We start from the raw sequence: 22,500 nt of genomic DNA on the forward strand, positions 1-22,500 counted from the left end.
AATAATAATAATAATAATAATAATACTGATACTACTACTACTACTACTACTACTACTACTACTACTACTACTACTACTACTACTACAATTTTTACTACTACTACTACTACTACTACTACTAATAATAATAATAATAATACCACTACTACTACTACTACCACCACCACCACTACTACTAATACTACTAATAATACTACCACCACCACTACTACTACTACTACTACTACTACTACTACTACTACTACTACTACTGCAACAGGTGGAGACCATACAAGAGAGTGTTAGTAAGGAGGTTGTGAGCATGAAGGGTCTTTATGAATCAGAACTCTCTGACGCTCGGAAACTTCTCGACGACACTGCAAAGGAGAAGGCTCAGCTGCAGATTGACGTCGGAAAAATGAAATCAGCTAACGAGGATTTGCGGCTCAGGTAAGGGTGTGAGAGGGTGCGTCAAGGTGCGGTAAGGTGTGGGAAGCGTGTGTCTAGGTGTCTGTATAGTTTCGTGTCAGTAGAGTGTATCGAAGTGTGTTTTTTTAGTGTTTTTGTGTGTTATAACGATAAATTTTTGCTGATTTTTAGTTGAAATGTGTCTAGTTATATGGTGATTGTGGTTCAGTTAATGGTGTGTGTTGGTGCGTCGAGGTGCGGTAAGGTGTAGGAAGGGTGTGTCTAGGTGTCTGTATAGTTTCGTGTCAGTTGAGTGTGTCAAAGTGTGTTTTTTGAGTGTTTTTGTGTGTTAAAACGATAAATTTTTGGTGATTTTTAGTTGATGTGTGTCTAGTTATATGGTGATTGTCGTTTAGGTAAGGGTGCAAGAGGGTGCGTCGAGGTGCGGTAAGGTGTAGGAAGGGTGTGTCCAGGTGTCTGTATTGTTTCGTGTCAGTAGAGTGTGTCGAAGTGTGTTTTTTGAGTGTTTTTGTGTGTTAAAACGATAAATTTTTGCTGATTTTTAGTTGATGTGTGTCTAGTTATATGGTGATTGTGGTTCAGGTAAGGGTGTGAGAGGGTGCGTCAAGGTGCGGTAAGGTGCGGGAAGGGTGTGTCTAGGTGTCTGTATAGTTTCGTGTCAGTAGAGTGTGTCGAAGTGTGTTTTTTGAGTGTTTTTGTGTGTTAAAACGATAAATTTTTGCTGATTTTTAGTTGATGTGTGTCTAGTTATATGGTGATTGTGGTTCAGTTAATGGTGTGTGTTGGTGCGTCAAGGTGCGGTAAGGTGTAGGAAGGGTGTGTCTAGGTGTCTGTATAGTTTCGTGTCAGTAGAGTGTGTCGAAGTGTGTTTTTTGAGTGTTTTTGTTTGTTAAAACGATAAATTTTTGGTAATTTTTAGTTGATGTGTGTCTACTTATATGGTGATTTTGGTTCAAGTAAGTGTGCGTTAGGGTGCGTCAAGGTGCGGTAAGGTGTAGGAAGGGTGTGTCCAGGTGTCTGTATAGTTTCGTGTCATTAGAGTGTGTCGAAGTGTGTTTTTTGAGTGTTTTTGTGTGTTAAAACGTTAAATTTTTGCTGATTTTTTTGGTTATGTGTTTAGTTATTTAGTGATTGTGATTCAGTTAAGGGTGTGAGAGGGTGCGTCAAGGTGCGGTAAGATGTAGGAAGCGTGTGTCCAGGTGTCTGTATAGTTTCGTGTCAGTAGAGTGTGTCGAAGTGTGTTTTTTGAGTGTTTTTGTGTGTTAAAACGATAAATTTTTGGTGATTTTGGGTTGATATGTGTCTAGTTATTTGGAGATTGTGGTTCAGGTAAGGGTGTGAGAGGGTGCGTCAAGGTGTGGTAAGGTGTGGGAAGGGTGTGTCCAGGTGTCTGTAAAGTGTCGTGTCAGTAGAGTGTGTCGAAGTGTGTTTTTTGAGTGTTTTTGTGTGTTAAAACGATAAATTTTTCCTGATTTAGGGTTGATATGTGTCTAGTTATTTAGTGATTGTGATTCAGGTAAGGGTGTGTTAGGGTGCATCAAGGTGCGGTAAGGTGTAGGAAGGGTGTGTCTAGGTGTCTGTATAGTGTCTTGTCAGTAGAGTGTGTCGAAGTGTGTTTTTTGAGTGTTTTTGTGTGTTATAACGATAAATTTTTGCTGATTTTTAGTTGAAATGTGTCTAGTTATTTAGTGATTGTGATTCAGTTAAGGGTGCGAGAGGGTGCGTCAAGGTGCGGAAAGGTGTAGGAAGGGTGTGTCTAGGTGTCTGCAAAGTATCGTGTCACTAGAGTGTGTCAAAGTGTGTCATTTTAATGTTTATGTATGATACACTGACAATTTTTTCATTTTTTTTCCCATCAGTTTACGTAAAGATTGAGTGTAGCTATGTGTTAGGTAAGAGTGTACTCGAGTGTGTCAGTGTGTCAAGGGTGTATCTGACTGTCTAGAGTGTTAAAAGTGTCAAAGGTGTTTTTAAATTGTGATATTTATTAATTTATTAGTGTGTGTGAACATATTTTTATCATTTTTATCTTCAAAAGTATGTTATCTTTCCTCCATATCTCCCTCCATGTTATACCTCCACTTATCTCCACCTACACAGACTTTCCTCCATGTTTCCTCCACATTCCCTCCAATTTTGACTGTCCTACCTCCCTTCCTTGATAGTCAAAATAGTACATTTCTAAAATAGTCACATCAAAACCTAGCAATTTTTCTCATTTTTACCTCCAAAAGTCTGCAATCTTTCCTCCATATCTCCCTCCACGTTATACCTCCACTTACCTCCACCTACACAGACTTTCCTCCATGTTTCCTCCACCTTCCCTCCAATTTTGACTATCCTACCTCCCCTTCATAGTCAAAATTACCTGATATAAAACCAATTCATTTTTTCATTTTTACCGCCGAAAGTCTGCAATCTTTCCTCCATATCTCCCTCCACAAGTTACCTCCACTTATCTCCACCTACACAGACTTTCCTCCATGTTTCCTCCACCTTCCCTCCAATTCTGACTATCCTACCTCCCTTCCTTCATAGTCAAAGTAGTACATTTCTAAAATAGTCACATCAAAACCTAGCCATTTTTCTAATTTTTTACCTCCAAAAGTCTGCAATCTTTCCTCCATATCTCCCTCCACGTTATACCTCCACTTACCTCCACCTACACAGACTTTCCTCCATGTTTCCTCCACCTTCTCTCCAAGTCTGACTATCGTACCACCCCCCTATCATAGTCAAAATAGTACTTTTATAAAATAGTCCGATAACAACACCAAATGATTTTTCTCATTTTTACCTCCAAAAGTCTGCAATCTTTCCTCCATATCTCCCTCCACAAGTTACCTCCACTTACCTCCACCTACACAGACTTTCCTCCATGTCTCCTCCACCTTCCTCCAATTCTGACTATCCTACCTCCCTTCCTTCATAGTCAAAATAGTACATTTCTGAAATAGTCACATCAAAACCTGACAATTTTTCTCATTTTTACCTCCAAAAGTCTGCAATCTTTCCTCCATATCTCCCTCCACAAGTTACCTCCACTTACCTCCATCTACACAGACTTTCCTCCATGTTTCCTCCACCTTCTCTCCAAGTCTGACTATCCTACCTCCTTCCTTCATAGTCAAAATAGTACTTTTATAAAATAGTCCGATAACAACAAATTATTTTTCTCATTTTTACCTCCAAAAGTCTGCAATCTTTCCTCCATATCTCCCTCCACGTTATACCTCCACTTACCTCCACCTGCACAGACTTTCCTCCATGTTTCCTCCACCTTCCCTCCAATTCTGACTATCCCACCTCCCTTCCTTCATAGTCAAAATAGTACTTTTATAGATGGATAGAGATTTCGGAGAGAGAGATGACCGAGAAGGTCCTCTTTCATACAGGCTGTTCGGCTCTGGCTCTAGAGAGAGGGAACTGTGTGCCCCGAGTCTGAGCTATTTCAAAAATTGAAAGCATGCGAGTTGGAATGAGATTTTGAAAACATGAGACAACTTTGAAAAGGTGACATTTTGAACCTGCATTTTGCCAACTGTCAAGTTTTGTAACGCCTACGCTATAAAGTGGGAAACAGATTAATGAAACTGTCAAAAAGCAGAGTTTAAGATTTGAAGAAAATGAAACAGTAACTTCTTATGAGGCATTCAAATCTAGAAAATAAGTTTTAGAAAGCTGCTATTCTAAAACTGACTACATGATAGCCAGCAGAAGGTGTGAGTCATTGCTTGAATTGAGGTAGCTGGAGTGAGAGTTAATGAAGGCGTGGGATTTGACAATGTGGCATTTTTGTGGAGAGTAGAGGAAGTTCAATGAGTTTCTCTCTCTCTCTGGAGAGCTCTCGTGAACTAGCAAGTAGGCTAACTAGAACTGAGGAAGAAGCTCTCTCAGTCCTAGCAGTGGCATCAGAAAGTCTCTCAGATAGAAAAACGTAGAGAAACGAGGTGGAGCGATCAAGTCGATGACCAAAGCAAGATCTTGAAGACGAGTGGAGGCTGAGAGCTGAGCACAATATTGAAATAGGCGAGGAAGATGACAATGACATAACTGAGAGAGAGAAGACGCTCCACCCTGGCTGGACCTCCATGGGGTGAGCCCTGAAGTGTAATTATCTTGAAAATCAAAGATGGAGGAAAAGGTGGTCCTAACTCTAGAAAGAGCGAGAAGGGGAAGACGACCGTAGTATCGAAAAATGTTACGCCCCTAAAACTTGAACGCAACTCTTGCCCACCGGTTTTGATTTGAGACCCCTCATTGCCATCCCAGGGCAGAGGTTTTTTAACTGCTCGTTTTGAAAGTGATTGAAATGGTTCACCCGAAACTCTTGAATAGAAGATATGGTGGACTGAAAGACAACTTTAAACATTTCAGCCAAACATGCATGAAAGTCTGTGTATAGGTGGGAGGTAAGTGGAAGAAACCAGAGGGACTGATATTGGTGCGAGAATTACCCCTCGAGGAAGTACAGTGTTATGGTCCTAATTTACGTGGATGAATGGGTCCCCTTGGTCTTCCAGGAACCTCAAAACCCATGTTTTTTATCCGTCACAAACTTATCTCTCTCTCTCTCTCTCTCTCTCTCTCTCTCTCTCTCTCTCAAAAAAAAATGGGAGAGAGAAAGTAGCTCTGGAGGTCCCACGAACTAGGTAGCACACGTGAGGCTAGACACGTGGAGGAAACCTAATGGAGAAAGACTGGGACTGTCATGGAGGGAACGGCTTCCCCTGGTGAGTCAGAAAAAGTGTTTGAGTTAATTTGCCCTAGGGAGAAAATGAAAGAAAACCAGGTGGTTGAGACCTACTTAGGAGGACTCATGAGAAATTGCTCACTTGAGGTCGGAAATTGGGCCATTAGCATTAGAAAGCTTAATCCACCCTTCCACCACATCTAATGCTAGAGAGATAGGAGGAGGTCTCTCTCCAGCTGATAGAGAGAGGTTTCCCCAGAGAGAATATCGATGGGAGGAGGTGAAGTGGGAGAAAATAGCAGAGAGTACTAACTAGTAGGGGTATCGTTAGGTGGAGATAAGTTGGGAGGAGCTTGAGCCCCAAGTGGGTGGGATTTTGGCAACGTGGAGCCTCTGCGTCTAGAGTTCCATAACATTCCGAAAAGTCTGAAAGACTGCTCTAGAGACCTAAAGAGCTAGTTCATCGAGAGATGGCCTTTCCCCCTGGGGAGAACAAACACCCCATGGCCCTCAGGAAAGGCTAAATAGTAGTGGAGGTCCACCAAAGTAAAATGTAATAATCGACTGGTGGTGCCTCTGTTTCACTCTCTAGAAACTCAATAACTCAAAGGTCAAGGGAAGGAAAATCAAGGAAGGAGATCTCTCTCTCTCTCTCTCTAACAGTAGCTAGAAAAACCCTGACTCTCTCATCGGATTTTAAACGGCGTAATTCAAGATCCCTATTTCAATTCCTGGTGGTAAGGTAGCCACCGTTTGAGACCTGAGAGAGAAGATGAGAGAGAAGAGGAGTGGCTACGAGCAGATTAATTTGTTTCTGCTTCCTGTTAAAATTTTCCTCTCTCTCTCTCTCTCTCTCTCTCTCTCTCTCTCTTCTCAGCTCTCTCTTCTCCTCTCTCTCTCTGATCTCAATTCTCAAACTCGACTTAATCCTCTGCCTGGAGAGACCAACTGATAGTCCCGACGCCAGATCCCTGAGTCGACATGTCCCTTTGGACCTAGTGAAGTCTCTCTCAACTCTCAAATCTCAAACCACCTGTTGAACCTCCTCCAATAGGTCTAGCACCTCCGGTGGATCTGTTCAAACATGTTCTCTGACAGTTTGAGTTGGTCTGAATAGGAGAGATTTTCTGTTTTACTGAATTTTCTGAGAGAACGTAAGAGAGAATGCTTTTAAGATTCTTAAACTCAGGGCGTTTCAGGCAATCAGCCCCTCCTCGACTCTGCTCAGAAGCAGGTAGAAGGTTATTTCTGCCACCCTCACTAGACTGCTCTGCGTTTCTTGCAGACCCGTAAGGCTTAGACCTGACCCACTTGGCCTAAAAATCAGCTTCCAACTCAAGGAAATTAGAAGCGAAGACCGAGACACTCCTTGCCTCCTCCAAGTGGGGGATCTCCATGCTGAAACAAAACACCTGTGAAGGAAGGATCGTAAGCAAGTATTGTCAAATTGCGAACCTGCCGAGGAAAACATACGCATCTGAGTTGAAGTTCTTATCAATATCGAATCCAGAGAGAAGGTGGTGAATCTGGAGATCAGGGAGGTTACCTTGTCCGTCATGACCGGGATTGTGATGCTAGTAGCATCAGCCTGGATAGACGAATAAAGCCCAAGTTAAGTTTTCCATCGATTAGTCAGCGAGCTAGTCTCCATTGCCCCACTTGAGGAGGTGTTTAAATCGGTTCCGTTGAAGACATCCGGTGATCCATCTTTCTGACAGAGAAAAGGTAACTTCGTCTTAATGTAGCTAGTTTCATCCCAGGTCAAGAGATCTAAACTACTTGAGAAAGCAAAGTACTATTTTATGAGGGCTATTGAAGGTATCCTTGAAGATTTGTCTAGGAAAAATTCAAGATAGTGTCCTCTTCCCTCTCCAGAATTCCGCGACGTCTGAAAACCCACGTCTGAGACATGGCTTAAAATCGGAAACTTTCTGTACGTCCGAGGCAAAATTGCGTCTGGAGTACAAAATGTCTGAATGTCTGATGTAGTATAGTTAGAGGTAACTTCCATCCGGAGGGAGATATAAGCCACGCATTTGTTTCGTCATTGAAAGATTGCAGACTTTTGGAGGTAAAAATGTGAAAAATTGTCAGGTTTTGATGAAACTATCTTAGAAAATGACTATTTTGACTATGAAGGAAGGGAGTTAGGATAGTCAGAATTGGAGGGCAGGTGGAGGAAACATGGAGGAAGGTCTGTGTAGGTGGAGGTAAGTGGAGGTAACTTGTGGAGGGAGATATGGAGGAAAGATTGCAGACTTTTGGAGGTAAAAATGTGAAAAATTGTCAGGTTTTGTTGAAACTCTTAGAAAACGACTATTTTGACTATGAAGGAAGGGAGTTAGGATAGTCAGAATTGGAGGAGAGGTGGAGGAAACATGGAGGAAAGTCTGTGTAGGTGGAGGTAAGTGGAGGTAACTTGTGGAGGGAGATATGGAGGAAAGATTGCAGGCTTCTGGAGGTAAAATGTGAAAAATTGTCAGGTTTTGTTGAAAATATCTTAGAAAACGACTATTTTGACTATGATAGGAGTGTGGTAGGATAGTCAGAATTGGAGGGAAGGTGGAGGAAACATGGAGGAAGGTCTGTAGGTGGCTCGGAGAAGGTTTAAGTGGAGGTAACTTGAGGAGGGAGATATGGATGGAATCAGTTTTCTCTAGAAGAGAAGCATGGAGAAAAATGGTTAATAAGATTGGTGAAGTCACTCCTTAAATTAGAGAGAAAGGGAGAGAGAGAGAAAAATGTGTGTGTGTGTGTGTGTGTGTGTGTGTGTTACCCACAATTCTCTCCCAAAGTCTGCAATCTTTCCTCCATATCTCCCTCCACAAGTTACCTCCACTTACCTCCACCTACACAGACCTTCCTCCATGTCTCCTCCACCTTCCCTCCAATTTTGACTATCCTACCACACTCCTATGATAGTCAAAATAGTACTTTCATTAAATAGTCTCATCAAAACATGACAATTTTTCACATTTTTACCTCCAAAAGTCTGCAATCTTTCCTCCATATCTCCCTCCACAAGTTACCTCCACTTACCTCCACCTACACAGACTTTCCTCCATGTTTCCTCCACCTCTCCTCCAATTCTGACTATCCTAACTCCCTTCCTTCATAGTTAAAATAGTTTTCTAAGATAGTCTCATCAAAACCTGACAATTTTTTCACAATTTTACCTCTGAAAGTCTGCAATCTTTCCTCCATATCTCCCTCCACAAGTTACCTCCACTTACCTCCACCCACACAGACCTTCCTCCATGTCTCCTCCACCTTCCCTCCAATTTTGACTATCCTACTACTACTATTTGACTATCTTCACAGGTCAAGAATTATCCTCCAGAGGGACTATCCTATGTTCTGAGAGATAGTAGTATTTCAGTCTGAAAAAGTCTCAGATTTTGGGATGAAGGTGAAGAGTTACTGACTATGAAACGACACTAAAGTGGAGGAGAAGTTACTGACTATAGAAAACACTATTTTGACTATCAAGGAAGGGAGGTAGGATAGTCAGAATTGGAGGAAAGGTGGAGGAAACATGGAGGAAGATCTATGTAGGTGGAGGTAAGTGGAGGTAACTTGTGGAGGGAGATATGGAGGAAAGATTGCAGACTTTGGAGGTAAAATGAAAAAAGGTTTTGATTTGAGACTATTTTAGAAAACGACTATTTTAACTATGAAGGAAGGGAGGTAGGATAGTCAGAATTGGAGGAGAGGTGGAGGAATGATGGAGGAAAGTCTGTGTAGGTGGAGGTAAGTGGAGGTAACTTGTGGAGGGAGATATGGAGGAAAGATTGCAGACTTTTGGAGGTAAAAATGAGAAAAATGTCGGGTTTTGATTTGAGACTATCTTAGAAAACGACTATTTTAACTATGAAGGAAGGGAGGTAGGATAGTCAGAATTGGAGGAAAGGTGGAGGAAACATGGAGGAAGGTCTGTGTAGGTGGAGGTAAGTGGAGGTAACTTGTGGAGGGAGATATGGAGGAAAGACTGCAGACTTTTGGAGGTAAAAATGAGGAAAATGTCGGGTTTTGATGTGAGACTATTTTAGAAAACGACTATTTTAACTATGAAGGAAAGGAGGTAGGATAGTCAGAATTGGAGGAGAGGTGGAGGAATGATGGAGGAAGGTCTGTGTAGATGGAGGTAAGTGGAGGTAACTTGTGGAGGGAGGTATGGAGGAAAGATTGCAGACTTTTGGAGGTAAAAATCAGAAAAATATCGGGTTTTTATTTTAGACTATCTTAGAAAACGACTATTTTAACTATGAAGGAAGGGAGGTAGGATAGTCAGAATTGGAGGAGAAGTGGAAGATTAGATGGAGGAAAGTCTGTGTAGGTGGAGGTAAGTGGAGGTAACTTGTGGAGGGAGATATGGAGGAAAGATTGCAGACTTTCGGAGGTAAAAATGAGAAAAATATCTGGTTTTGATTTGAGACTATTTTAGAAAAGTACTATTTTAACTATCAAGGAAGGGAGGTAGGATAGTCTGAATTGGAGGAGAGGTGGAGGAATGATGGAGGAAAGTCTGTGTAGGTGGAGGTAAGTGGAGGTAACTTGTGGAGGAGATATGGAGGAAAGATTGCAGACTTTTGGAGGTAAAAATCAGAAAAATATCGGGTTTTGATTTGAGACTATCTTAGAAAACGACTATTTTAACTATGAAGGAAGGGAGGTAGGATAGTCATAATTGGAGGAGAGGTGGAGGAATGATGGAGGAAAGTCTGTGTAGGTGGAGGTAAGTGGAGGTAACTTGTGGAGGGAGATATGGAGGAAAGATTGCAGACTTTTGGAGGTAAAAATGAGAAAAATGTTCAGTTTTGATTTGAGACTATTTTAGAAAACGACTATTTTAACTATCAAGGAAGGGAGGTAGGATAGTCAGAATTGGAGGAGAGGTGGAGGAAACATGGAGGAAGGTCTGTGTAGGTTTTCTGGAGTTATCGGCGGTTAGGATTCTGCACGCCATATGATTGAGACTTGGACAGATTGAGGGAGAGATTTGCCGGTGCAAGACATGACTTCGCTCTAAAATCTCAAAAATGAACCATTTCACGCACACTTGGAATAAACAATTTAGAATTTGGAAGGCTTAAATGGGACTTTAGAGGAAACATCTTATATCCAGGATGGATATATGGACTGACAAAAATTGACGTGTATACGTGCCATTTCCGGATTTCCCTAATTTACGTGTTACCGAGGAAAAAACGTGAACGGCTTGTACCTAGGATTTCCCCTAGGGAATCGCTACGGAAAACCTAGCCTATGGGCTAAATTCTAGCGAGCACACTCTAATTCTTTAGACGCATTCTCTCCAGTCTCCCAGCTGGAGGATGGGTAGCTGTATCTTAGTCTAGCTGAACTAGGCGGTAATCTGTACTTTTAGAGAAAACGCCTGGAAGATCGCCTTGTCAAATTTTTCCAAAACAGCATTCCGGAAGAATCATCAAACCAAGACGGTCCCCCTGGCAAAAACCGGGCAGCCATGACTGTCAGTAAGTTGTGGAGCCCGGTTAGGAACGGGTATCTGGAAACTCCAGCTGGAGACTAGTGGTGGTGGTGGTGGTGTGTATGGAGTGGTGGCATAACCAGTGTAGCAAATGGAATGTCGTTTTTAAAATGTAAGGTTCAACACCCAGTAAGCATGTACTTTGTCCAGTATTTGGATTTCTGACGCAGGGACCACTTCAATCCTCAACCCCCAGCCGAGACTTAAAACAAAATAAAACTAGGAGAAAAACTAGGACTTTGTAGTCTAGACTGTGTGTAACTGGAAGACGCCTGGGAAGACTGGATCTAAAAATGAAAGCCCACTGGTCAAAAGATAGCTCAAAGTTCTCAGCCGGAGGCTTTCACCTCGGCTGTGACCTAAGATCGAATCTTTACCCTGGGAAAACAGTGGAAAGAAGGATTGAAGAATTAAAACCGTAGAGAAAACGCTAGAAAATCTCCAGGAGGTGGACTTCAGTCTGGGCAAATACCACAAAAAAATGAGCTTTTCGGGGTGGTTAGAAACGGCTCGAACTGTGAGACCTTAAGACTTAAAAACGGTCACCCTTAGCGTGGAAAATTCTTGTTTTTACTCGGAAAATGCTAATGCGTGATTCTTCTAAAATGCTCCCTCCCCTCTCTATCCTATAACCAACTGGCTGTTTTAGGTCTTTTTTGGCATTTTTCCTAGCATTTCTATCCCTCCACAAGTTACCTCCACTTACCTCCACCTGCACAGACCTTCCTCCATGTTTCCTCCACCTTCCCTCCAAATCTGACTATCCTACCTCCCTTCCTTGATAGTTGAAATAGTTATTTTGTAAGATAGTCTGACATCAAAACCTGACAATTTTATACCCAAATCACCGGTGGCTAGAATCTTTCGCTCCGGAGGGGCATCTCCTCCACAAGAATTAAACTCCACTTACCTCCAATGGGCTTTTTTTTTTACACAGACCCATGCGTCATCCCTGGTCCTCCACCTTTGAGTTGTTCACCTCACCAGCAGTCTCTGTCGACCGGCCGTGTAACGACCGCTACGTCTTTATCATAGCAGCAAAATAGGGTGGCATAACTTTGAAAAGTCTATTGGTGGGTCAAAGGTAGTGTTCAACTGTCGCATGAAGGCCAGGTGCTGGCCCCAGAGATGGCTTGGTAGTCGTGTGGCTGGTGCTTAACAGACGGTGGCCACGGTCAGAGGGGCTTTTCCTCCTTAGTATGCATAAAACCATCAAGGAAGGGCAGGTTTAGAGAGTCATGTTTTGGTGTGGATGGACTTCATTAAATGCGGAATTTCCGCAGTAGGGTGAGTGCCCCGTACTATCCATTAGGTCATTAATTCGCAGTAGGGCCGTAGGATACGGCATCTAGGTCCAGGGCCCCATAGACCTTACATATTAGATTCATACCACTTGACGTGTCGAGGTACTGCTCCTGGAAAGAATTGGGAGGACACAGCCGAGGTCTTGGACTATTTTTAGATTAGGATAGTCGTTTTAGGTCAGAAAACTCAGGTTTTGGTAGTTAGAGGAAGCGCATTTTCTCTGAAAAAAGGTAATATTATCGATTGAACCTGTTAATTAGTAGTATGGAAGAGTCTGATATGGTAGGTCAAGCTCGGACAATTAGGCATGCTTACGAAAAGTGCGTATGGTTAGAAATTGCACTTTGAAACATGGCAGAACAGGGGTAACATTCATAGTTGGGTTTTTAAACACATCGATGACTGACAGGTTCGTCCCAAGGTAAACGATATCACTTTTGACTTGCTCTTGTGAGACGCACTGGTACTGCGAGCTATTATCACCAGTTTGCAGCTTGAGAAAGGCTCGGTTTGGTTTTCCGGAAGGTAAGTGCGTGACGACCTCATTACACTTCCGGATTGGTCTCACTGCAGTTTCATCAGGGGTGGTAAGGACGGACTATCTGGTAGAGCCCCCGAAAACATCATTATATTCACTGTCTTAGAGTTGGGCTGTAGGACACACATGGCTGCTCTCCATTACCACCCCCTAATGGGCCTACTACTCCGCCACCTGGAGGTAATTTTTCCTTGTGCTCAGGATTATGTTTAGGGTCGTGGAGCCAACAATTGTAGGAACGAGCTAGTAGTAAAATAATCACGCAATTTAGGGATAATTTTGAATAATGAGTGGCTATTTTCGGCTACTATGGAAATACGAAATGTGTACCTAATTTTGTTGACCCTCTTCCAACCGGACGCATTGTGAGAACTAGCATTACCAAAAAACACGTGTGTGTACCCAAGCGTGTGTACCCAAGATACATATTATGACAATGTGTAAATAAACGGAAAACGCCTAAAACCTATGGCTAGACTATTTTTACCCGTACAAATCCTATGCCTCAGGACAGAGCAGCGTGCTGCTGAAACCGGCTTTGCGTACCGACGACATTTTTCCCTTGGAGGGTATAGGTCTGCAGGGATGATTAGTTGGAGGTGCCGCAAGTCAGTGAGTCCGGGCATGCAAGGGACAGGAGAATCCTCGCAGGTGATACGATGAAGCTGAAATTTGTTATAATCGCAATTTTTGATTATTGGATGTACTTTTGAAAACCGGCCAGTGAGACTAATGCCCCCAGCGGTGCACCAGATAAGTTTGCGGAGAAATCGAATAATCTCATGTGAGGAAAAATCTGTACACACTGGACACAGGTAAAACATGTGAAAGTGAAGTACCCGTAACTGGAATTTAATGTGGAAACCAACTAGCAGGAGTGTGGTAATAGCGAATCAATTGTAGGGCTAGTTGTTTTTATGGTCTTGGGATAGATGACTCTCTGTTAACAATCTCGATTTTGGATACCTCTCTCAAATAGGAAGGTCGAGGGACTGGGGTTTCTCCAAAGGACAAAGGTCCCCACCCATGGTAGGGGTCAACTAAACTGTTAGGTGGAGAATATGTAGTACAGTTCGGGACCTCAGATGAACGTCTCACTTACGCTTGCCGATTTTTTTCTGTGTAGCAAACGATTCCCAAGGAGACTTGTTCAGGCGCATAAAATGTTTCTTAGGGCTCATGAAAGGAAAAGTAGAGATTGCAAACTTGTCTGTGAATTTGCCTGATATAGTTACGTCCATAAGTGAAACCATGCGTGGTAAAATGCCCTCAAAACATGGGTGCATATTTTTTAATAAGATATCGTCTTAGTATAGTCATAAGGGAAAAGGTGCGTTTCAGATGGTTTTTGTGTAAATGCAAACTCCACACTCCCCATTGCAGATTCAGAGAGTGTAGGATATCGACACTCTATCTAGTGGAGGTCTGTGTGAACATTGCCCTCAGTGATCCCCCTCCCCATGGATAAAGGTGGAAAGTTGTTTTCTCAGGGAGGAATGCCCCCAAGACTTTTGGAGGTAAAGTGGTTTAATTCTGAAAAATCTGGCGCTAAAAATTGTATGAAAAATTCTGCTCGGTTTAAGGGCTTTTGGAAAAACTCCCATTCCTTTAGAGTACTGAGAAAATTGGGACGGGGTTAGCAAAATGCCTAGAGCCGGCAAATTTTTGGAATTGAAATAAGTGTAGTGAATGTCTCCTAATAACACTTGGGCATCATCTAAGTGAAAAGGAGCGATGACTGTTAAATTAATACCGTAGGCCCCGACCTGACCTGAATGTGCTCTCCGCGCCAGGAAATTACAGATCACCTAATGAATCACTTCTCTCTCTCTCTCTGACTAGTTTTTGTTAAACACCCAGGTCTAGAAGACGGTTTTTTTGCGCTCAAGAATTCATGGCCTTTTCTAAACAGGAAACGAGGTTTTTTTATCTGACTCTGTAGCCGAACTTCCCATGCTTGCACGCCTCAGCTCTATCGACCGCAAAAGTTTGACTAAGATAATAGCAACGTTAAATGTTTGTTGTTTTAGAATGACCTCCGATAGCTCCATCTGATCCGCCGTCTTGAGTAGTGTAACCAGTTTAGCTTTAACCTCGATGAACACACAATTCCAAACTGTAGTTTAGCATGGTGGACAACAGAAATTTTCTCGGATACTATTTTAGAAACCGGCCTACTGATAAAAATGGACGGGCCACCACATCCTCGCTTATGCTAATTTTGTCATAATGGTTGTTTTCTGACTAACAGCCGATGGCCCACCTCCAGATTGGTTCTACACCCAGTCAGCGTAAAACTAGGTGCTTGGATTAAATGGCAGTTCCCCTCGTTTAGTGATTTGCTCCAGTCACGGTGCTCAGACTTTTTGGTGGTATGTGTTCTTTTAGGAAAAATCGCCGTCATAAAATTGTCTCGAGTGAAACTCTTCCAACTCTCAGTACTCCAAAGCGCTAACTGATCCCATGTTCACGCTTAGAGAGTTTTCTAAGACCCCAGGCCTCCAAAATGTCGTCCGAAGATTGTTACTGATGCTCTATGGAGTTGTTTTGTCTCTCCCTGTTGACTGACAAAACCGTGTATCCGTCAGGGGTCGTCTCTCACTGCCACCCCCCAAAAATTTTTAAAACTTCAAGTCAGTAATAGGGACAGCCAGCACTGGGATAGTCTCCCTCCCCGGACCCCAGTTTATGATGTAGAATAGTTCAAAACATTAAGTTGATTTTTTAGATGCCTCCGTCCGTCCCGAAATAGAACTTGCAAATTGCTGAGTGGTAGTAGCCCGAAGTAGTCGACTAAACTGGATGCCTGTCATAGGTAAAATAGTGAGGTTTTCTGCCCTGAAGATAGTCATAGCCCATTTTAAGTACTTACAGGGTCGATGATTGTCCCGGAGGTGTTTTAAGTCAGCTCTCCAAATGATAAAGCCTTCAAAGGTAGAAGCCTTTTGTTTTGCGTCCAGTTTTATTTCAGTTGAGTTCCCTCGCCGAGATGAGAAGACTCGATTTTCTGTGGAGAGGTCCATCTTTTCTATTCTTTGGCACCTCTATTGAATATGCCAATTCCACGGTGGAGGTCATATTAAAGATGCCGATGTCTACCTTCCAAGGGTTCGTTCTAAAAGCTAGATTACCCGAGCATCCCTCGCTAAAGTCAGCCCAGGGACGTACCCTCCTGGAGTACGCTCGAAGTAAGGTCCTGTGTCGCCACGTTCCCCTGGGAGGACTAAAAGTATTATTTGTCACTTTTATCTTCCATGATGTTTCCTCATGCGTCTCCAATCCCCTGTGGCTCATCTGGTGGACCTTGTTACGTCGGAATGATAATTCTGTTAATTTCCCCCATGAGCTCAAAGTCCTTCAAAGTGTTCTAAAGATATATCTTTAAGAAAGAATAAAAATGGAGGAATTTGAGAAATATGGTGAGTTGAGGAGATGGATTAGGTCATTTGCAGAAAGACTAGGAGGAAAATTGAAAATTTGTTAATTTAGAAGACAGATAGTTCCTCCACCTTCCTCCATTCTGACTATCCTACCTCCCTTCCTTGATAGTCAAAATAGCAGTTTTCTATAATAGTCACACAACAAAACCAGACAATTTTACACTTTTTTACCTCCGAAAGTTTGTAATCTTTCCTCCATATCTCCCTCCACGTTGCACCTCCAGCTACCTCCACCTAAACACACCTTCCTAGATAGTTCCTCCACCTTCCCTCCAATTCTGACTATCCTACCTCCCTTCCTTGATAGTCAAAATAGCAGTTTTCTAAAATAGTCACACAACAAAACCAGACAATTTTACACTTTTTTACCTCCGAAAGTTTGTAATCTTTCCTCCATATCTCCCTCCACGTTGCACCTCCAGCTACCTCCACCTAAACACACCTTCCTAGATAGTTCCTCCACCTTCCCTCCAATTCTGACTATCCTACCTCCCTTCCTTGATAGTCAAAATAGCAGTTTTCTAAAATAGTCACACAACAAAACCAGACAATTTTACACTTTTTTACCTCCGAAAGTTTGTAATCTTTCCTCCATATCTCCTCCACGTTGCACCTCCAGCTACCTCCACCTAAACACACCTTCCTAGATAGTTCCTCCACCTTCCCTCCAATTCTGACTATCCTACCTCCCTTCCTTGATAGTCAAATAGTAATGGAGGAAAGATTGCAGACTTTTGGAGGTAAAAAATGTGAAGATTTGTCGTGTTTTGGTGTGTGAGTATCTTAGAAAATGACTATTTTAACTATGAAGGAAGGGAGGTAGGATAGTCAAAATTGGAGAGAAGGTGGAGGAAACATGGAGGAAGGTCTGTGTAGGTGGAGGTAACTTGTGGAGGGAGATATGGAGGAAAGATTGCAGACTTTTGGAGGTAAAAAATGTGAAGATTTGTCGTGTTTTGGTGTGTGACTATCTTAGAAAACGACTATTTTGACTATGAAGGAAGGGAGGTAGGATAGTCAAAATTGGTGGAGAGGTGGAGGAAACATGGAGGAAGGTCTGTGTAGGTGGAGGTAAGTGGAGGTAACTTGTGGAGGGAGATATGGAGGAAAGATTGCAGACTTTCAGAGGGAAAAATGAGAAAAATTGTCAGGTTTTGATGTGAGACTATCTTAGAAAACGACTATTTTGACTATGAAGGAAGGGAGGTAGGATAGTCAAAATTGGAGAGAAGGTGGAGGAAACATGGAGGAAGGTCTGTGTAGGTGGAGGTAAGTGGAGGTAACTTGTGGAGGGAGATATGGAGGAAAGATTACAAACTTTCAGAGGAAAAATGAGAAAAATTGTCAGGTTTTGATGTGAGACTATCTTAGAAAACTACTATTTTGACTATGAAGGAAGGGAGGTAGGATAGTCAAAATTGGAGAGAAGGTGGAGGAAACATGGAGGAAAGAATGAACTGGAGGAGGTAAGTGGAGAAAACTTGTGGAGGGAGATATGGAGGAAAAAGTTTGAAGAGACAATGAAATAAATAATAACAGAAATATTTAACCACCACAAAAATATGTTTTTCAACCATAAATCATCTTTATTAGAACATCTTTTCTAAGAACCATTATACAAACTGGTAAGGAGGGGGGAAAGAAAAAGGGGAATCTTGGAGGAAAGGATCAAGTCATCAGGATCATCAGGTGTCCTTCAGATTGAGAAGATTGTTGACTGAAGGAAAGTTTGTGTTTCTGGAGTCAACAATTGGATAAGGTTTGGTTTTGGTTTTCTCTGGAGTGTTGGTTGGAGAGTGGTGGGGACGAGGAGAGGAGATATAGAGCGAGGATTGAGGATATGTGAGTGTCTTGAATTGCTGATCTTGAGTGAAACTTGTAGAGATATTTCACTTTTTGTTCAAGGTGTGTGAACATCAGGTGGTGTACTATTTCTGGGATAAGGTTAGTTCTGCATTTCTCTGGAGATATTTCACTTGGGAGTGGTGGGGGACTCTGGAGAGATAGAGGAAAGATTGGGAGTAGAGTGTCTTGAAGCTATCTTGTTTAGAGAAATTTCACTTTTGTTGAAGGTGTGTGAGAAGTCTGGATAACTTGGTTTTTTGTTGGAGTGGTGGGTGTAGAGAGATATGAGTCTTGAGATAATTTTTGTCTTAGAGATTATCACTTTTGTTCAAAGGTTTGTTTTTGTCTTTACTTCTTGGACTAAGGTTGGTTGGAGGGGTTAGGTGGTGGGGTTTAGAGAGATAGAGGAGGATTGGCTCAGGTGTGAGTGTCTTGAATTTCTATCAGTGCTAGTTTTAGAAAAGGTGGAGGGATCATTCAGGAAGGTCTGTGTAGGTGGAGGTAAGTGGACGGGTTATGTGGAGGGAGATATGGAGGAAAGATTGCAGACTTTCGGAGGTTAAAATGGGAAAAATTGTCAGGTTTTGATATGAGACTATCTTAGAAAATGACTATTTTGACTATGAAGGAAGGGAGGTAGGATAGTCAAAATTGGAGAGAAGGTGGAGGAAACATGGAGGAAGGTCTGTGTAGGTGGAGGTAAGTGGAGGTGTTACGTGGAGGGAGATATGGAGGAAAGATTGCAGACTTTCGGAGCTAAAAATGAGAAAATACGTCAGGTTTTGGTGTGAGACTATCTTAGAAAATGACTATTTTGACTATGAAGGAAGGGAGGTAGGATAGTCAAAATTGGAGGAAAGGTGGAGGAAACATGGAGGAAGGTCTGTGTAGGTGGAGGTAAGTGGAGGGGTTATGTGGAGGGAGATATGGAGGAAAGATTGCAGACTTTCGGAGGTAGAAATGGGAAAAATTGTCAGGTTTTGATATGAGACTATCTTAGAAAATGACTATTTTGACTATGAAGGTAAAGAGGTAGGATAGTCAAAATTGGAGGGAAGGTGGAGGAAACATGGAGGAAGGTCTGTGTAGGTGGAGGTAAGTGGAGGTGTTACGTGGAGGGAGATATGGAGGAAAGATTGCAGACTTTCGGAGGTAAAAATGGGAAAAATTGTCAGGTTTTGATATGAGACTATCTTAGAAAATGACTATTTTGACTATGAAGGAAGGCAGGTAGGATAGTCAAAATTGGAGGGAAGGTGGAGGAAACATGGAGGAAGGTCTGTGTAGGTGGAGGTAAATGGAGGTGTTACGTGGAGGGAGATATGGAGGAAAGATTGCAGACTTTCGGAGGTAAAAATGAGAAAAAAAATGTCAGGTTTTGATATGAGACTATCTTAGAAAACAACTATTTTGACTATGAAGGTAGGATAGTCAAAATTGGAGGAAAGGTGGAGGAAACATGGAGGAAAGTTTGTGTAGGTGGAGGTAAGTGGAGGTGTTACGTGGAGGGAGATATGGAGGAAAGATTGCAGACTTTCGGAAGTAAAAATGAGAAAAAATGTCAGGTTTTGATATGAGACTATCTTAGAAAACGACTATTTTGACTATGAAGGAAGGGAGGTAGGATAGTCAAAATTGGATGGAAGGTGGAGGAAACATGGAGGAAGGTCTGTGTAGGTGGAGGTAAGTGGAGGTGGTGTGTGGAGGGAGATATGGAGGAAAGATTACACACTTTTTGGAGAGAAAAATGTAAAAATTGTCTAGTTTTGGTGTGACTATTTAAGAAAAGTACTATTTTGACTATGAAGGAAAGGAGGTAGGATAGTCAAAATTGGAGGGAAGGTGGAGGAAACATGGAGGAAAGTTTGTGTAGGTGGAGGTAAGTGGAGGTGTTATGTGGAAGGAGATATGGAGGAAAGATTACACACTTTTTGGAGAGAAAAACTGTAAATATTGTCTAGTTTTGGTGTGTGACTATTTTACAATTCTACTATTTTGACTATCTTGTAATTGTGGTAGGATACTTAAAATTGGAGGAAAGGTGGAGGAATTATGGAGGAAAGTTTGTGTAGGTGGAGGTAAGTGGAGGTGTTATGTGGAGGGAGATATGGAGGAAAGATTACACACTTTTTGGAGAGAAAAATGTAAAATATTGTCAAGTTTTGGTGTGACTATTTAAGAAAAGTACTATTTTGACTATGAAGGAAGGGAGGTAGGATAGTCAAAATTGGAGGGAAGGTGGAGGAAACATGGAGGAAGGTCTGTGTAGGTGGAGGTAAGTGGAGGTGTTAAGTGGAGGGAGATATGGAAGAAAGGTTACACACTTTTTGGAGAGAAAAATGTAAAATATTGTCTAGTTTTGATGTGACTATCTTAGAAAAGTACTATTTTGACTATGAAGGAAGGGAGATAGGATAGTCAAAATTGGAGGGAAGGTGGAGGAAACATGGAGGAAGGTCTGTATAGGTGGAGGTAAGTGGAGGGATTACATGGAGAGAGATATGGAGGAAAGATTGCAGACTTTCGGAGGTAAAAATGAGAAAAAATGTCAGGTTTTGATATGAGACTATCTTAGAAAATGACTATTTTGACTATGAAGGAAGGGAGGTAGGATAGTCAAAATTGGAGGGAAGGTGGAGGAAACATGGAGGAAAGTTTGTGTAGGTGGAGGTAAGTGGAGGTGTTATGTGGAAGGAGATATGGAGGAAAGATTACACCTCACTACCATACTACTACTACTACTATTACTACTACTACTACTACTACTACTACTACTATTACTACTATTACTACACTAACTACTACTACTATTACTACTACTACTATTACTACTACTTATTACTAATATACTATTACTAAAATCTACTTACTACCACCACCGCCACTACCACTAATATTAATAAAGTTAAGAATAGTAGTAGTAGTAGTAGTAGTAGTAGTAGTAGTAGTAGTAATAGTAATAATAATAGTAATGACATACAGACACACAGACACACACAATTATTATTTATTATTATTATTATTATTAATTTTTTGGGTATAAAAATTACATAGGCCTATAGAATTACATAGGCCTATACAAAATTTAAGAAAAATATATAGGCCTATACAATATTACATAGGCCTATACAGAATTACATAGGTCTATACAAAATTACATAGGCCTATACAATATTACATAGGCCTATATAGAGTTACATAGGCCTATACAATATTACATAGGTCTATACATAATTATATAGGCCTATACAGAATTACAGGCCTATACAATATTACATAGGCCTATACAGAATTACATAGGCCTATATAGTTACATAGGCCTATATAAAATTTAAGAAAAAATATATAGGCCTTTAGAAACTTACATAGGCCTATACAAAATTTTATAAAAAATATATAGGCCTTTAGAAACTTACATAGGCCTATATAGAGTTACATAGGCCTATACAAAATTACAGACCTATACAAAAAAATCACAAGAATTACATAGGCCTATACAGAATGACATACCTATATAGAGCAATATTTCTAGGTTGTATAGGCCTATGGAGGGTTTAAAAAGGTTGCTTAGGCCTATATAGAAATTTATTAGGCCTATGGAAAATTAAGAAAATAATTTATGTACAGGAGAAATAATAGGAATTTTTGGCCTATCTAATAATTTCCTAGGCCTATACAAATTACATAGGCCTATTATATGCTATGAAATTAATAGAAAATATGAATAGCCTTTTGGTGGATATATAGGCCTATCTAGGGAAATTTTTAGGCCTATACAAATTGCATAGGCCTTTTCAATGCTATAAAATTACAAAAAATAGGCCTATATAGATCATTTCTAGGGTCTATAGGCCTATAAAATGAGAAAAATGAATAGGCCTACTTAGATCAGCATTCTAGGCCTCTTGGTGGTTATATAGGCCTATGTAGGGAGAATTTTTTGGCCTATACAAATTACATAGGCCTATTTTTTGTGTGTTCCCAGGAGGAGACAAGCCGGCTGTACGCAGGCTGTGTCCTCGCTTAGGCCTACCCCCTCCCTCCCCTTCACCCTGCATGTAAGTAAGGGGCACACACACACACACACACGCACACACACACACAGTAGGCCTATCTTTATTTATTTATTTATTTGTAGGCCTATGAAATTTTAAACACATGTAGGCCTATGTTGTTTATTAATTAATTTTTAGGCCTATGAAATTTTAAACACTTATATAGGCCTATGTTATTTATTTATTTATTTTTATAGGCCTATGAAATTTTAAACACTCAAGTAGGCCTATGAAATTTATTTATTTTTTATTTAGGCCTGTGAAATTATTATTATTATTATTATTACTGTAGTTTGTAAGTAATTTAAGTAGTTTAAGTAGTTATTACTATTATTATTACTATTATTACTATTATTATTACTATTAGTACTATTATTATTATTATTATTATTATTATTATTATTATTAGAGACACACATACATACAGACACTATTTATAAGATCTCTCTCTCTCTCTCTCTCTCTCTCTCTCTCTCTCTCTCTCTCTCTCTCTCTCTCTCTCTCTCTCTCTCTCAGATATTAAAGCTAGCTCTAATTACCTCTTTTCTCTCCCTTTCAGCGCTTGGCAACTGGAAAATCTCCTGAAAAATGCAGCCTAATGTGAGAGAGTGAGTGAAAGTGAGAGAGTGAGAGAGAGATTAGAGCGAGAGGGGAGTGGGTAGGTGACGGATTAGAGCGAGGAAAAGTTCAGGATGGAGAGAATTAAA

General features: G+C 41.2%; 1 long non-coding RNA gene across 1 annotated transcript; it reads left to right on the top strand.

Annotated features, from left to right (window-relative positions):
- Positions 1–20,676: 20,676 nt before the first annotated feature.
- Positions 20,677–22,473, top strand: LOC123505840. Its single transcript, XR_006675271.1, has 2 exons — positions 20,677–21,796; positions 22,353–22,473. It is a non-coding gene; the product is annotated as an uncharacterized LOC123505840 (long non-coding RNA).
- The last annotated feature ends 27 nt before the right edge of the window (positions 22,474–22,500 follow it).

The sequence above is a fragment of the Portunus trituberculatus genome, chromosome 2, assembly GCF_017591435.1.
Source record: "Portunus trituberculatus isolate SZX2019 chromosome 2, ASM1759143v1, whole genome shotgun sequence".
NCBI classification, from domain to species: domain Eukaryota; kingdom Metazoa; phylum Arthropoda; class Malacostraca; order Decapoda; family Portunidae; genus Portunus; species Portunus trituberculatus.